General features: G+C 44.6%; 1 long non-coding RNA gene and 1 other non-coding gene across 2 annotated transcripts in view; both read right to left on the bottom strand.

The window, feature by feature from the left end:
• The window catches only part of LOC142771806 (uncharacterized), a 578925-nt gene that overhangs the window by 546411 nt on the left and 14457 nt on the right, over positions 1-18057 (bottom strand). The gene's annotated exons all lie outside the window — the stretch shown is intronic.
• Positions 17518-17590, bottom strand: TRNAA-CGC (transfer RNA alanine (anticodon CGC)). Its single transcript has one exon. It is a non-coding gene; the product is annotated as a tRNA-Ala (tRNA).

The raw sequence follows: 18057 nt of genomic DNA, 5'->3' as shown, positions 1-18057 counted from the left end.
AAAGGAAGCGGTAAACGGAATGCAGCTGATACTCGCGCGCACGTTACTGAATACCGTTAAAGAGAGCAGACTGTTCAAGAAAATCTTAAAGGACCCCAAAGCTACCTCTGCAAATACGAAGAGCGCCCTATTCTCCCCCTACGTTCTCCATCTTTGTGGCACAATTCTTGAAGCAAGCGGTTTGTTCACGTGAAATCAGGACGAAACGAGCTCTCAATCGGTCGATGTAGGAGAGATATGCGTTGCGAATTGTCTTCCAGCCTGCCCCGTCATGCAGTGGTAGGTAGGCCCGTTCTGCTCAGTGTCGCGTGACTATCGTGCGTGCTAGACTGTTTTTTTTTTCCTCAAGTATGCGTTTGCGTCTGCGCAGGTGGAGATATCCACATGTGGACGAAAAGAGCGAAATTATGACTGGCTCAACACTTAGTGCTGACATTCCCCGTGTTTTATTAGGGAGCAAGTGGCGAGGAGGAAACAGTGCTGTGTAGGAAGGTAATGAAAAAGAGAAAGAAACTATACTGTCTAACCTATGAAATCGATGTGGTCTTGGGGCCATTTGACTTAAGTAGACTGCAATGTAATTTCGAAGGACATCAAAGTGAAAGACGAAAGACCAGGCAGACGACACATACTACAGCGCTCTGTACCATGCCTGCTCTTTCATCTTTCACTTTGTTTCCCTCTAACATGTCATGCCAACATGCCCAAGAAGGCATTTCAGCTGTATTATAAGGTGTAACTGAAGGCTGGCAACGAGTGTTACAAATTACCGTTTGTCCATCACGTGGCAAAAGCATAATCTCTACAAGCTTTCTAGTAATCATCTTTATGGCAATACTTCAAGTTCGTTAAATGAAGCTCTATTAATTTTTTTTCTTTTTCATCTCCGCCCAATATTTCGAGTGACAATCGCCAGAACTATAGGTATGCGCCTCCTAATGTACTTGTATAGGCAAGTGGCTATCCCAATACAAGTATTTTGGGACACTGCTTCCCCGTGCCTAAGTTAACTAACGAGCGATTAGCCATACTCGAGCATATACCGAAAGAAAACGCTCTAATGTGTGTCCAGCTGTGGCGTTTGGGATAACACACTAATGTTTCCAGATAATTAAGTGATCAATCCAACTCTCTACATTTCTACTATGTTGATACTGATTTATTTTTTATTTTTATTCCATTCATATTCGTTTTCTCGTAAATTTGCAGTAGGTGTGGTTAATTATGTTAAATGGAAACGTAATGATTCAGCATCCAACACCTGAGAGCCATTTGGAGTGGTTCTATCGACTAGTTATTTACGCACTGAAGCTTTTTTTTTAAAAGAACGAAATCAGAACACTTATTGAAAATCGAAGAAAACAATTGGCCCCGTATCTGCATGTAATCTGCAAATGTCGTCGAAAGACGATAGTCTTGCGTGTGGAGAGAGTGAACAAAACATTTATTTGATGTTCTGCGCAAGAAAATTGAAGAATGGTATTCCGAAGGTGCGGCGTTAGAGTGCCTCGAGCGTGCAGTGGGCCGTGCGCGCCCGTTTCAGAGGTTATAAGTTGTAGAACCCGAGGCGACAGGTAGGTGCCACCACCATCTCGTCTTAGCAAAGCGTTGGAAACACTCCCCGTTCCGTGCAAGCGTTGCATGGTAAGCGCAGCGGGATAAGTGCTACGATCCTTAAAATTACTTATGTGTGCGTTTTCTGGTAAGAGATGCATATGCAAAATATATGCGTGTTGTTATGGTGCCCCAGATATGCGCAATGATTGATTTTTAATCGACAATTGCACAAGCATGAACGCTCAACCTTGAGCAACATTGGTGGTCGCTGCGGATGGGGTCGGCCGTTTTAAGTACCCGATGCCGGTAAGAGTGGACGAACAGACAAATGTACAGACAGACGGACAGACACACAGACTAAAATTTTTGCGTCGAACGCCCCCAAGAAAGACTATCGTCTTTAAAAAACTGAAGAAAGCTTTCAGTGGCGCTGGCATTGAGAATTTATGTGCCTTTGCACCTACACAGTGCTTTCATTTAGTATCAATGTTTACGCGGTACCTCTCAATAGCAATGCTCAAATAAAAACTAAATAACTAAACACGTTATAGGATTATGAGTAAAGCAAGCAACCATCAACTTGATCAAGTATCAACCACAACTACTCATATGACGCAATATCGCGTTTATTGGTTCCTAACCGAATAGAAAAATATCTTCATCATTCATTATAATTTGGCAGTCAGCCTAGTTCTCAAGCTGTTTCACGCTTCAGTACTAGACCATTGAATACTGGCTCAGCATAATTGGCCCAAAGGAAAAAAATTCTGCAGATCCCACATACCTTGGGAATCGACATCATGCGAAGCATGCGGAGGAAAGGAGATCATGTTGTAACTTTTTTATTGAGTGACGTGTTATGAAATGACACGGAATATATGTATATATGTTGCACACACAGGCATATGTTGAGCTGCAGGTGTTTATATAACCAGTTCTTAACACCAGCGCGACTATTAATACGGGAACTTGAGTGTATTAGCAACACCAGAAGCGATCAGCTGATATGAAGCGCTGGTGCTAGTGAGGTTGGTAGCCCTGGACACTGCTATAACTTCAGCGCATGACATCTAACTACAATTGACGTTAACGCGACGTGGTGGCTGTATCACAAAGTACATATGTAATCTTTATAAAATTGGACTGCCAGCACCGCTACCACAGTTGATATTTTACAAACATTATATAGGGTCTATTTGAAAAGCAAATCCTTGACCTCGCGTGGCTCTGTGATAACCACGCGAGGTCAACACTTGATAGCCACGCAAAATTGTTGGATGCCATTCCCGCGGAGGCCCTGACATATACTATTTGCATTCGTCTGGCCAACGCTGCCTATAACAGGTTTTTCTTAAAGCTCACGCGTTGAAATTACCCATGTGTGTTCTTGTCGATCCTGGATAGAGACTAAGTGCCAATCATATGTGGCACATACCCGCAGACCGGCAGCACATACCCACCCGCGGGTATGTGCCCCTGTTTGGCGGGAATTGTTTGACGACGTACGCGACGGGATTTTGGCATTATTCATGTCTTGACAAGCGAGTCACATTCATCAAACCATCTTACCCTCCCAAGCTGATTTTGGTTCAGGCCGAGTAAAGGGGGTGATCATGAAAGCATCGAGTCCAGACATAAGCGGCTAGATAGATAGATAAACACACAGACGCCAAAAGTGCCTGCAGTGCGAAAGGATATGCTTCAAATTTAAAACAATAACAGCAAGAAAGGACACCGGTTAATTACGCAAGATCAGCGAGCCTAACGGTTCCTCCACACTCCTTACTACACACAAAAAAAGCACTAGGCTCCACATACACAATAGATTGAGAAGAACAAGATTTCTTTCGCCGTATACAGTCGTCTTACGCAAATACACAAGGGGCTGAGTGACCTTGTAGCTCTTTTTTTTTTATTGACTTTGCAGAAGGGTTAAACCAGGGTCCATCGACAACGTGATTGTGCAATAAAGCAGAAAAGCTTATTTCAACATTCCCACTGCAGCAAATGAGCGACTTCGTGTCTGAATTCTATCACAAAACGCATTCGTCGACGAATCGTATTCAGGAGATTTAGCCCGTCCGTGTGGTGCGACTCCTGTCCAGTACGATCGGTCGATACTAGGCATGGCGAAATAATGAATAGCGTAGTACCCAAAGATGCTATATGACGAAATATGCCTCGATATCGCAGGCAGTCTGGTTCGACAATGTGGATTTTTTTTGCTTTTTGGAATGATTTGTTAAGTGCATCAGCAGGTATAATAGTGCTGGCAGACTGGGACTAGACACAGTGGGACAATCAATACAATACATATCGACCCGTCGTGTCTTTCCCGTCCGTGCCTGCTAGCGCTATGGTAACTTTTGAAGTCTAATCCGCACTCGAGTGGATTGCGTATGATTGGCTGGTTAGGGTTTGCGCATCTAAGTATCATGCCCGACAGGCACCTAGTCCCTACGCTATGCAAAATGAGTTACAGAACACAAGCCGCTTTATTTTTCATTTAAATTACCGTGTTAGCAGAAGCTTCATATCACCGCGCACACAAAATAAACCGAAAACTTCTGCTGCGTTAGATACGTCATACATGTAGACAAAAAAAAACATAGCATATCCACGGAGTGCATGATGATGAGTGCGGCGAAGCGTGCATAAGTCCGTCCATATATATATATATATATATATATATATCATTTTACAGCGCCACCTATCCGCTGCTAAAGGCTACAATGGCGGTCATGTGTTTATGACAAGACAGCATTGAGACATTCCAGCGTGAAATGACCACTTACCTAATAAACGATCAGCTTAACGTATCAGACTCGGTTGATCGCCGACAAGCCCACGCTTGAGAGAGCACCACTTATTAAAAGAAGGAAAGCCCATACAAATATGGACGTGACGACCAGGCCACCATCGAAGGCCACATTACTGCGCGCCGACCGACGCTGGTTTATATATATATATATACGACGCCACCACTCAAACCCGTAACCCATAAAAGCTTCGCCTAAAACCAGTGCAATGAATGAACACAATTATTTGAAGCTAGCGAACTGAACGCGACACTGCAGTCTTTAACCATTTCGTCACGGTTTCACACCGCTCAGTACGAGAATCCTGATTTGCAGCCGACGGATACGTTAGGAACGTGACGTGCAAACAAAGATCCGATCTTTCACTACATCCAGTCGAACTGACCGCAATCCATGAGAAACTAATGATTGCATACTACTACCTAACTCCTTACGGTAGGCTGCTTTCGTTTTCTTGAAAACGGGAAAAAAATCCTCATACTAGAGGCAAGGTAAGTGAAAACAGCATGCGAAACGATATGATATAACAGCCGAGACGAAGTCGAGCCGGGTCAATGATTTGGCGCCGATAATGCCGCTTGTTCTTTTCTTTTTATACCATACCGTTTCTCACCCCTCATGAAAGCCCTGCGTCTGCAGCCCTTTTATCCCTTCGTTCTTTTCGCTTCTCTTACGTCGCCATTCGCTGACGGTTCCAGACAACATTTTTTTTTCTTTCATCAGGAAGGTGAAGAGCACGGGCGGATGGAAAATCTTCGACAAGGCTAACGCGCTTTAGCGCGCCCTCTATCACCGCACTGACAGAGTAAAAACCCTCTTCTTACTTTTTCGCCACCCTCGCGAAGCTCTTTGCTGGGCTTTCGATAGAAAGACGTGGCGACTCCAAGAAGATATCTGCAGTGACGCATAGCTCAGCAATGCTCTTAAGAGAAAGAGAGATAGAGAGACTGGGAGAGGAGGAGAGGTAAGAGAGAGCATGCTTCGAGTGTTCGAGCGAAGCGCAGGACAACTAAAGGTCAGCTCGCAAGGAAACGAACTGCTAGGAGGGTTTCTCTTCGCTTCCCCTCCTTCCATTTGCGACGGGACACTTTCCTTTTATTTTTTCTTCCCGTTTTTTCCTCCCTTTTTGCTTCGGTCGCGTTGTCGGAGCTCGTCCTTCGTTATGTAAACTAAGCGCGCGCGCTCTCTAGCTCCGCCGATTCCCGCCCTTTTTTTTCTTACTTCGCACGAGGGGCAAACACATGCGAAATGGACTGCCGTCGCTTCGCTTGCTCCTATTTTCCAGCGCTTTCTTCCCTTCTTTAACGCGCGCACAGCTTTCGGCGCGGCTAACAGCAGCGGCGCTTGTCTGTTTGCGCGGGAAGCGGATGTACAGAAGGGCATGGCAGGAAGAAGCCGTGGGGAAGAATGGGGATGGCGGCGGTAAGCAACAGAAGCATCAGCGACGGGGCAAAAAATAAATGTACCGCGCAAACAGCATTCTCGTTCTCGTTCAAGCGGGGACAAGCAAGATTAAGGAATAAAAATGCAGAAAACAAAAGGGGATATAGGGAAACTAAGGCGTCAGCTAGTATAACAAAAGCGCGGACGACGCGGCACTGAATACGTGTACGTCTCGATACCTCCCCCCCCCCCCCCCCGCCCTTAAAAAATGAAGAAACAAAAACAGCGCTGCTTTTTCTTAGCGCAAGTCGACTGACCATCCCCTTGCTTTTTCACTCTGACACTCTCTCAAATATTGCTTCGTGCCGAAGCATGGCGAGTAGCCCAAGCCAAGAGGGTCATCGCTGCTGGAAGAGGGAGGCACAAAGAGTGGGGGAGAAAGCTGAGGTTGAGAAAACGCCATTAGGGAAAAGTTAATGAGTGCTCGGCAACTTCCTCTCTGGACATCCCTCCACTCCTATCCCCACTTCCCCTGGACCTCCACTTCACCGCAGTGTTTCGAAAGGCCGTTTGCACTCTCTTACAACCTCTCTCGCGAAGCCAAGCACGTGACATGCATCTCATTCTCTCCGACCCTTACTTTCACTCCCGATTCCTTATTTTTTTCCCCTTCTTTTTGTTTCCTTTCCCAGCGGCGTCCCTCTAGGGATACAGCAAACAAGAGGCGGCCGACGAGCACGGACCGGCCCAGAAATAACGCCCGGGGGCCAGGCGGCGTTGCCTGTGCGTTCGGGTCTCTCCAACACGATGTTGTGCCGCAGTTTGTGCGTCGCCTTGCTTGCCGTCGCAAGCACGCACGCACGCATGCGGACACACAATCATCGCCCGCTGGCTTTAGCGCCACTACCACGGCGCAGCCCGGGAGACGGCCACCGACGAAGCGAGAACGCCCTGGGGGAGGGGGCCAGAAAATGGGCGGCAGCCGTCTGCCGGCGCCTTGTTGACTTCATCGACATCGGCATCGGTCGGTGGCGCCGTTGTTTGCCTGTCTGCTCAGACGTTAGAGACGCGCCGCCATATTTGACGCCGCCTAATATAAACGAGGGGGTCTACGAAGGCGCGATTGATGTGCAGCCTTCATGTACTTAAAAAAAAACTACCAATACACGCCGCCTTTAATAGTGGAATGCGATTGCGATAACATGTTCCCTAGAGTGTACTTCAATCACTTAGCGGATGCTCCTTATCGTATGATGTTACTCGAAAAGTTTTAATTGTGGATTACTACTAGGTAATAAAGTTCAAAGTGGCTTCTGTCAGTGGAGCTTTTGCATATGGCTTCGTCCTGTGTAGAGGATAGCATACTTAAAACCAGGAGCAATTATGCTCGTGAAACATTTTCGATCTTACGATGAACCCACTACGTTGTCTTAGGAGAATGCGCGCAATAACGTCTGTGCCTTTCGTGATGGGCGGCCGACTTTAAACCATGAAGTCGTAATCACGATCGTGTTCTGACGCCTCATGCTGACGTGCGCTTGTACCCAGCAAATATTACTGCGGTATTACGTGTGTTGTGAAGGCTGTACACAGAGGGCGCGCATTTGTAAAGCGTGAAAGTTATTTTCACTGCACTTACAATCAGAGAAAGTTCATTTCACTTAATTTCGAAGCAGACCCGTGGCTGTGTGGTAGAGCACCTGTTCTGCAACACAAATAGCCTGGTTTCGATATTCACTCGAACCCGGAAACTTTTCTAATTTATTTTATTTCTATTTTTCATAATTTCTACGTCATGGATGACATGAATTTTCGCTCACAGCCAATGGCGCCGATGCCGGAATTTCTGCGAAACGAGTTCTTCAACGCTGCCGCGTTTGTTTAAGGCGAAAGCCTTTTGTGCCTCATGGAAAGCGACATTCGACAGTCGGTGGTGAGGACGACAGCGCAAGGTATGCTAACAGCCTTCATCGTGTGATGACGTCACCCTTGCGTCACAAATCACGAAAACTGTGACGTCCTCGTGACGACATCATGAAGTCGTATAACGTGATGTTCGATGAGGCCCTCACTAAGGGGCATCGTCGCCTGTTCGAAGGCAGCTGGACCACGGACGCAGTGCAAAATCACGTGGTGCAGCGAAAGAGACTACAAGCGACCGGGAAACATGAACGAAAAAAAAGGCAAATATACGCACATACACAAGTGCCTATATCCATGTGTAAACATGTCCCTTTTTCCATCCACATTTTTTCCTCTTCAACATAGATTACCAACGCGCCCAAACTGCCGCATTGTCTGCAAAAAGCTTTCTTTGAAGTGGAGTGGGAGGGGGTAGAATCAACACATTGACTAAGAAAAAAGATTCAAAACGACAAGGTTATTGCCTCGAATCGATTTAGAATGACGCACAAGGAATAGCGTACATTTTATTAGCACACCTGTTTAAGATGGCGGTAACCTGTGCCCCGTTGGGAAAAGCTATCATTATTGTGAAGAATTGGCGCGCTCTTTTATCATTCACATCACAGCGTAGCTGCTTTATCTAACGATCACTTGTATTCTACCGGGCCAAGACTCCTCAGATGGGTATATGCCACAAGAATCAGACTAGCCCTGCTACCGTAGAGAAAGTGCGAGAGTCAAACGAAAACAAACGCATAAAAAAGCGAGAGCGAAATAAAGAGATAGAGAAGAGAATCAATGGAAGACAGCAATGAAAAGGAAGAGGAAGTAAAATGGGGATAGAAAAATAGAAGAGATACCGAAAAAAATTGCAAGAAATAAAAAGCAAGAGGAGCTAAGAGCAAGAAAAAAAACGGAGTGAGATAAAGGTAAAGAAAAAAACAGGCACAAAAAGTGGGTTAAAAAAATGAGAGCGACAGAGAAAAGGAAAGAAATACAGAAATAAAAGTAAACAAAGAGATAAAGAGAAAATAAAGAAAGAAATACAGATAGAAGCTAGAAAGAAAGAGATAGAAAGAAGCAGATACAAGAAAGAGACACAGCAAACAGAAAGAAAAGAAAAAAAGAAAAATAAAGAAAAAGGAGCTTGCACTGTGGATTAAGATTAAAGATCTCCTAGGAGACAAGACAAGACAAGATTAAATGAACTGGCCGATTTCTTAGCACGAGCCACAGTTGATGGCCCTATTTTATCTGTACTGCCAGATGTTGAATGTATTACAACAATAAGATATCGAAAATCAGCAATCTGCACTGATATGATATAAAAAGTAACTACATTGACAGAATATAACCACCTCAAGAAGTTTCCATGGCGATTCCACTGGAGTCAGTCCAGAAAGCTCGAATTTTTAATGACTAATTTTTGATTTCGTGTCCCCCTCCCCCAACCTGTATCTACACAGAGCTGGTCAGACGATATCACCCCTCTGCGTATTCTCCAGAGAAATGGAATTAATTGAACATTATTTCTGTATTGTCACCGATACGCTATATACTTAGAAAAAGACTTCTAGTTATTCAATTTCTGTAAATAGGCATTACATTGACGGCGGGAACTGCACTAAGCTTTGGTGCCCCAGTTTTGGGACATTGCCACAGGGATGCTTTCAATGCCGTTTGCGATTATATTCCGGAATACAGACGTATCCCATTGTGATCTTCAATCCAATAATTAAAGTATCAAAAAAGTTCTAAATGGTGAGGTGAAGTAAACGCAGCTGAGTGGTAATCACAACACCTGAAATCTTAAAAGTTCTCGAATCAACTTTTCCTTTTTTTCCTGTTCGCTCTCTCTTTATGGTGTTTTACTTGCATTAGTTATGTTATAATACAGCTTCATTACACATAGTTATAATGCTGACAGAAAAAATGCACTACGCTTTCTTGGCCAATCCCCCTGGGTGGGTCTGAGTCATAAGTCCAGAGAAACAAATAAACAAACAAACAAACAAACAAACAAACAAGCTGCCCTCTTCCTTAACACTACTTAGCACTACTAGCGATGCTGTCACAGTTTTTATTAGATCACAGTGGCATAGTTTCTCCTAATTTACTATGACATAGTTTGTCATAGTGACTGCGAAGCTGCCACAGTTGCGAAGCTGTCATAGCGTCTGAGTGTAACGACTGCTACAAGCAAACTGCTCATTTCGGCAGACATGTTAGCTAAGGTAGTATAGGAAGCTTTAATGCACAGCTTCCAGCTCGTAATAAGATCACGTGCTACGTTACATCAACTGGAAACAAAACAATGTTCCACACTCGCAGTGACGACTGCGAGCGGCGCTGGTTAACACCACCAGAGTCACACTAACATAAATACCAGATAAAGTGTGCGAGAAAGCGACCGCCACTGTAGGTCAATTGGTGTGGCAACGGGCACCCTATCTAACGTTCGGTTTCCGCCCACGAAAAGTTTATTTTTCATCCGCTGTAACTGTTTTTTGTGTATTTGTAATTACTATAATCAAGTTATTGGTACTCTGCCACACATTCTGAGCATTGTCAGAAAACGCTGCCGATCGGCAATCGAGGCTCCTGGGGACACTCGAGCTGAACTTTAGAGCACTTCGTGCGGCGTGGAAGTCACCTAAAATTCTCAGACTCAGCCATATATCGCTCCCTCTTCTCTCTACAAGTTACGTCATATACCTAAATACTGCGTCATGTACCCAGCTACATTGCCATTGGCTGAATTGAGCGTCGCGGGCAGCATAGCTACCACGGCCACCACAGGATGGCGCTACATGCCCGCGCGTGCATCTGGTATCAGGATGAGAGTAAGCAGCAGCGACCGCGTGGGGAGGAGAAGAAAAAGGATAAGACTACTCGATTCATTAGATACGTAATGCATATGTGTTCAATTTTGTCTAATTATTCGTTTCTTGGCCAATCTTTCAGAGCGAGTGCGAGCATACATGCAAGTCAACACCACCATCATCATCAGCTTAGCCTCGTGAGCTGACGAAGGAAGGCATCGTCTTGTCTCCTTTTCACCCAACTGCATGCGTAGGTTTTAGCGCGTTCATTGCCATGAAAGGTGACAAAAAGTGCTTGAAACGTGCAACAAATACCTGCTCTTGCCCATACATGATGAATTTCCACCAAAAATTTTTGCGGCATGTGACTCGTGAAGCGCCACGCGTTAATATTGAGACTAATCCATTGAAAAAGTACTATAGGGGTTGACCTACAAGTGGCGTTCCCTATACCTTCCTTAGCTCCAGTGCCTGTTGTTTTCATTAGACTTCTATGAGCCACGTGGTAACCACATCGTGTCGCAGCAAATCTGGTCACTAAAGGTAATGCTGGCTCTAATGTAAGTGTTTGGAATTAAAATTACGCTTATACGATACAAACTGTGGATGCTGAAAACTAAAGTACGTGTATTACACGGCCGTTAATTTTTGCGTTTTAAAGTGCGAGTACTGCACCAGATTTCAGGCTGATATTACTTCTTTCCTGGTATGTTCAGTAATTTCTTTCTTTAATGTGCCTATACCATAAGTTTAGCTCCCAATAGTGGTTTCTCGTCTCCGTTCTGTTCCAGTGCTATTTCTTCTTTCAAATATTTATTTATCAGTTTCCTTAAACATACTATGAGAATGTGTTGACTTAGCAGCGCCCCTAACGTTCTAAGCTATAACGCCGAATAACGCGAAGGCCTGATTTCTATTAGTTCACACCTTTTAAAGGACTAAAGTTATTACATGATTAACGTCGAGCAAAGTAAGGCACAGAAGTTGTCTCATGGTGCTGCCTTATTAATTACCCTTCATTTCTTCATATCCGCAACGTTGTAATGCATGCGGTCGTACATATTGGAGTGAAGTCAGACTTCGCAAATTAGTTTTCTAAGTTTGCCTGTACAGCAGTGGTAATAACACCTGCCACTATAAAATTTACAAGTAATTGAAAAGGTATAAACAGGTTGCATTGGAGCTCAAGTTGGTTTTAAGTTGTGGTAAGTCTTCTCTATTTTCGTTAATTTTTATGTCTGTGCACTTTTTCGGTAATGTCTAATATCTGTACAGCTTTGCGAATATAAAGGTTCACCAACGCTTTACAGAACTGGAACTAAATTTGTGAGCGTACATCAAATCCAAGATATGTTAGGGATTTTTTTTTGCGTTTGTCAGTGTAAAAAAATTGCCACCTTTGAATGTATTTTTATTACTAAAAACACGTATGCACCTAATCTACTTATTCTAGTTCCAGTTATGGAAATGTTACGGAATAACACAAGTAAAAATTTTTGTTTGCCTAATCACGGTGATTCCCGCCCAAAAGACTCATACACATATAAGATTTTGCTTTGAGGAAAACACAGGGAACACGCTAAGGTGCATTTCTATTTCTTCTCAACGTGCCAAAGCAAATAAACTAAAAATTATTTTCAGAACGACTTGTAACTAAGTGTCATAATTTTTCTTAGAGACAAAAAAATTCTTTATGAATAATATTGCACAATCTCAATATGCAATTTTTTTTTACCAAACGAAGCCTATCCCCACCTGAAGCTCAGAAGAACTTAAACAGGATTGCTTCTGTTATTGTGTTCGCTCGTTTTTCTTTACAACCAATGGCGCCATTCTTGCAACAATCCATTTCGAGGGATGTTTTTAACGAGAATACGAGTGAAGGAGATCACGTCGCATGAATATCCCCCTCATTTATGCAATAAAGTTCAACAGACTCGCTTTCTGATTTCTTTCTGCAACCATCGCTAAAAAAAACACTATAATCTGCTCGTGTTTCCCGCATTTCACACGGAAACAAAAATACGGTACAAACACAGTAACGTAGTAACTACGACACTCAATCAACATGACGTCAGCGTGACGTGTACTGCGTTTGAACAGCTGCTAGAATCATGTCACACAACGTATAACAGCCGCTTCCGAGGCTATGTGGAACGATTGTACACCATCAGCGACACCCCAAGTTCCTTAGCCACCAGATGACTTCACTATTTAAAACAAATCAAAACGTTATCAACGTCCTCGAAAGGGACGTTGATAACGGGACGTCGAAAGGGACATTGATTTTTCTAATGATTGATTAATATGTAGAGTTGAACGTCGCAAAACCAACATATGATTATGAAAGACGCCGTAGTGGAGGGCTCCGGTGATTTCGACCACCTGGGGGTCTTTAACGTGCACCCAAATCTGAGCACACGGGCGTACAGCATTTTAGCCTCCAGCAACACTTTTCTGAGCAACCATCTAATCAGCTCATTTAAAGAGCTTACTGCCTAACGAACCGACCACCGCAAAACTATTTTTTTACAAATCCGCCAAGTAGAAGCTGGGTTAAAGATCGCATCCTGTATATGCGTTCTCTAGTCTATTGTTTCAACGATCGCCCTGGAATGTAAGTAGAAAGAGAGGGTAGTAGGTGTCAAAGTTACGTAACACGCGCGTTATGACGTCAAGCACTTCCTACTTTTCATAGACTCTTTTTTTAAAAATTAACTAGAGGGGACTCTGGCACTGTGATCGTTCAGCACATTTAAGAATGGTGAGATTCGCATATAGTCTTCCTACTAGCGGGCGGTGAATCACACTTGTAGCTCCGTTTATTGCTGTGTTTCCGTTTTGTTTCAAAAGAAAAAAAAAAACGAATCGTTTTGAACTTCGCGACCCGATCAAAAATGCTAAGCTTAAAATACTAAAACGGCAAATCGCAACTGCTGAACATTTGCCAATTTTTTGTTCGTAAAATGCAGCTTCAAGCCACGCGAAGCCGAAAGGAACGTAAAGTACGAAGATTAGGCAAATCCATGTACTACCCATAATTTCAATGCTGGTTGAGGCGCGGTGCGGTGTAGCTTCAATACACATTAGCGCCGGGGTTCCCTCTGGTGTATATATGAGAAACTCTATGCTTTTTTTCACCAAATGCCCGGCTGACTATCAGTGTATTCATGAGTGAGCAAGTGGGCACGTGGCGGCCCCTGTGCGGTAGTTACTGTAACTATGCGACTCCTGGGGCTCAAATCAGCCAATGGCCGTGAATTTGTGTATGTGGCACGCTCATTTGGTACATGGCGTCATCTGTAGAGAGAATAGTAAACGACTTATTTCACTTTCAGAATTGATTGTGAGTTCCAGGCCGCGTGCTTCGCAATACTATGTGAGACATTCACTCCTAAGGCCAAATAGCTTCAATAATAAACAGAAACAAAACACGTGAGAATAGGGATTTCACGTTGCCTACCTTTCATTGTCATTGTCTGTGTTTATTAACTCAGAATGATAGGCCTATAGCGATGAATGTTGAACAACTAGCCCGACTTCAATCTCGAATGCTATCAGCAGTGTGTCGTAACGCAACGAAAACTGATAACGGAAAAAAAAATATTTTTGACCGGAACAAAATTGTAACCGAAATGTAATCTATCATTTCTTTCCGTAGAGAAACAGGAATTTTTCAATCATTCTTTTTTTTCATTCTTACGATCTGCTCGTACAGTTAACGACGAAAATGACCTTGAATCATTATTATTTTTAAAATGCTTGTTCCTTTTCCCGCTCTCGAAAAAATCTATGAGACGATTTACCAAGAGCTGCCTCACAATCAACTTTCGAGCGCTGGCTCAACCAGCGTGTACCCAGTCGCACCACATCGCCTTCATGCCGTGCGCTGAAGGCGTCGCCAGTGACCGTGCTCTTTAATTTATAAACGCGCCCGTATAAGCGATCTGTTTACTTTCTTCCCTCCTTCACTTCCTCTTCGGTAACGCACGCCCGGTTCCTTTCTAAGTTTTATTTTCTTCATATTTAATGCGGAAATGGATACTCCAGAAGTGAGGTTACACATAACAGTTGAAAATGCCCGGCACGTTTCCAGCGAAGCAAACGCACAAAGCGGAAGAGAAAATTACCGGGAAATGAAATGTACCACGTTTTCCCCATTATACTGTGCACGGTGTCTTCCGCACATTTTGGGAAAAGGCCGAAATTTGAAAGTTGAAAGGTGCTAAAGTACCAATGTGACTTATTCAGTGGTGTGCTGTCACCAATGAAATACCCGAGTTTCCTTACGTATTCGTCCAAGCCCGCTCTATATTATGTTTGAAACGTTGTATGTAAAATGCGTCATTGTGCTGATAATATAATCTATTTTGTGTGTTCGGTATTGGCATCAATGTTGTATAATGAAGCGATAGTCCCACTTCGGTTCTTTCATTTAGGGACTCACGGTCTAGATATTCGTGACTTTGTAACTACTTTCTGGAGAGGTGGGGAAGCAGTCAATATTATTTTGTAAGTAAGGACGAAAGGGACCGTGTATGCGTTTTTCCCCGTGCATTTTATATCACGCATACGCCAACCTTCTTGTTTAGTCACTCACCCGCAGCCGGCTAGTCTTGAGCCACGAGGCACGGACAGTCAAAATACTTTACGGGCAGTGACGCGAACAGCAATTTTTTTCGTCATGTTGGCCACGTGAACACTGCTATACAAAATAGTGAAAGAGCAGTGATTGGCTTTTTTAGCTTACCATTCATCTTCTGGGAAAACGAGTGGTGCATTTAGTGTAATAGAATATCGCTTTACAAATAATGATTTGATTGATATGTGGGGTTTAACGTCCCAAAACCACCATATGATTGAGAGATGCCGTAGTGGAGGGCTCCGGAAATTTCGACCATCTGGGGTTTTTTAACGTGTACCCAAATCTGAGCACACGGGCCTACACCATTTCCGCCTTTATTGGAAATGCAGCCACCGCAGCCGGGATTCGAGCCCGCGACCTGCGGGTCAGCAGCCAAGTACATTAGCCACTAGACCACCGCGGCGGGGCGCTTTACAAATAGGAGTGAATAGTATTTTTCATTTCCTACGTAGCGTCCATATAACTGACGCTCTGGTCTGTCACGCCACGTCCAGCAAGGCTGCAGTGATCGACGGGTTTTTTGTCGAGTTCTGCGTCTTTGTTCCGCGGACCACACGGCGACGCCGACGCCGGCAACGAAAACAAGAAACCCGTTCACGGTGCACGAGGTTCGCGAAGCAAAAAATGGCAGCATATCCACGGAGTGAATGATGGATAGTGGGGGCGAAGCACCCGTCCGTCCATTCATTGTTGCTTCCGTCAATCCATGCGTGCGTCTGTGTGGCCACCCGTGCGTGCGTCTGTGCGTGCGTACGCACGTTCATCTGTGCGTCCGTCCCTGCTCTCATCCATGCAGATGCTCCTGCGTCCGTCCATGCGCCAATCCGTCCGTGCAGCCATTCGTGCGTCCCTCTATGCATCTCTCTGTGTGTCCGTTCGTCCACCTATTCAACGCTCCAAGTACCACCATTTCGCATCTTTCCATCATATATTCCTCCTATAGAAGCACCGCCATCCAGCGGACATTCCAAGGACTGAACGAGAGGAGGCACGCGCACACTTTCTTACGGCTTGCACTTCGTGTCTACTTCCCACCTTTAACCACCTCGAGTTCATGGTATATACTAGTTCACTGTATTCATGGCACTGCGGCCCAACGCTCCCTAAACCTACAGAACGTCTCGAAGCCCTTGGTATGCACAATCATTACGAGGAGTTACGCGCAGTGGTGCTCATTTCTCAACGGGAGAGGCTTAACTTAACCACTACTGGGAGAAAATTGCTACGCCGTGTAGGTTACCCAGCTCGTTCTCAGTATTCGGGAGAGGAACTGGAGTCCATGGCTAAACAGCTACGTGAAAAGATTCTAGTATCCCCTATCCCCAAAAACATGAGCCCCCGATATCACAAAGGTCGTAGGAATGCACGAGCTCGCAAGTTGCAGCAGCAATTCGGCAACAATCCGGACACGGTGTACACACATGTCACCCTATGCGGCACCAACAAGTACGTGGTCAAGGCCTTTTGACTTGCGCCACGGCACGAGCCACATCCGCGAATAACGCTGAGGCTTTAGCTATCGCGCTTGCTATTTAAGCTTAAGGATGTTCTGGGACGATCGTCCCTTGTTCTCACCGATTTCATGGTCGCATGTAGACTATTTCTCCCGGGTCGACTACCACACAACACCATTCGCCTATAAGGACCTGACCTAACGCTGGACCATGCTATCATCTGGTGCCCGGGTCACGCAGGACTCGATGGCAATGAGAGAGCGGACAGCGCAGCTCGTGCTTTAACCAACCGAGCGGCCTACCCCTCCAACGACAGCCCCTTTTTACCGCGAGATATCCTTGAGAACCAATGGCTTGAGCGACGAAGGTACAGTGTACCACACACAGCTTTACCCGGCCGGAATTCTGATGACTGGCCCCGTATACAAACTAACACATATCTAAATATTTCGTTGAAGCATGCCATTCACCCTGCGATGTACAGCGATAGTTGTCCGTGGTGCGGAGGCAGGCCCACTCTCGCCCACATAACGTGGGATTGTCGGAAAAGGCCAACCGAAATTAACTCACCGCGAATAGGCGGCGAAATTTCCGCAAGGGAGCAGTGGGAGACTTTGCTCGCCAGCGAGGATCTGGGAGTGCAACAAGCGCTCCTCGACCAGGCGCAGCGGGCCACTAAAGCCAGTGGAGCCCTGGAATAGGGGCCCCACACACATGCTCCCCGTATCTTTTTTTTCGATGTTTTTTTTCAAATAAACGTTTTGATATATATATATATATATATATATATACCCCTAAGGGCTTGTTTTTCCGTGTTTTAACACAACATTAACGAGATCTAACAGGCAGTAATGCCAAGGAATGTACAGGTGAAGTTATTAGAACCAATGGAATGTAAATAGGAAGAAAGAAAAGTAGATGAAAAAATAACCAGCCGTGAGCAGGAATCGAACCTACGACCTTCGAATAGCGCGTTCGATGCTCTAACCTCTGAGCTACCACAGCGGCCCTCTCTCCATCCACTTTTTTGGGTTTATATGTGAATTTAGAAGTAGGAGTGACAGTCAGCGCCATCCATAAGCCAAACGACGAGTGTGAAAACACTCTTATGCGCATGTTTGGCGTCACGTAGCACGTGAACTTATTATGAGCGGGCAGCTGATTAATTGTCCCTCTTATACAACCTAAACACACCAAGTCTGCCAGTACGAGACCCTCATTCAATTAAATAAAGGAAAGAAGTGTATATCAGGGGCACGCCAAACACGCCTATTCCAAGGTCGTAGGTTCGATTCCTGCTCACGGCTGGTTATTTTTTCATCCACTTTTCTTTCTTCTTATTTACATTCCATTGGTTCTAATAACATCCCCTGTACATTCCTTGGCATTACTGTCTGTTAGATCTCATTATATACACACACATATATATATATACACATTATATATATATATATATACCGGGTGTTCAAAAT

This window comes from Rhipicephalus microplus, chromosome 9 (assembly GCF_043290135.1).
Source record: "Rhipicephalus microplus isolate Deutch F79 chromosome 9, USDA_Rmic, whole genome shotgun sequence".
NCBI lineage: Eukaryota > Metazoa > Arthropoda > Arachnida > Ixodida > Ixodidae > Rhipicephalus > Rhipicephalus microplus.
This window is presented reverse-complemented; position numbering and strand designations above follow the sequence as displayed.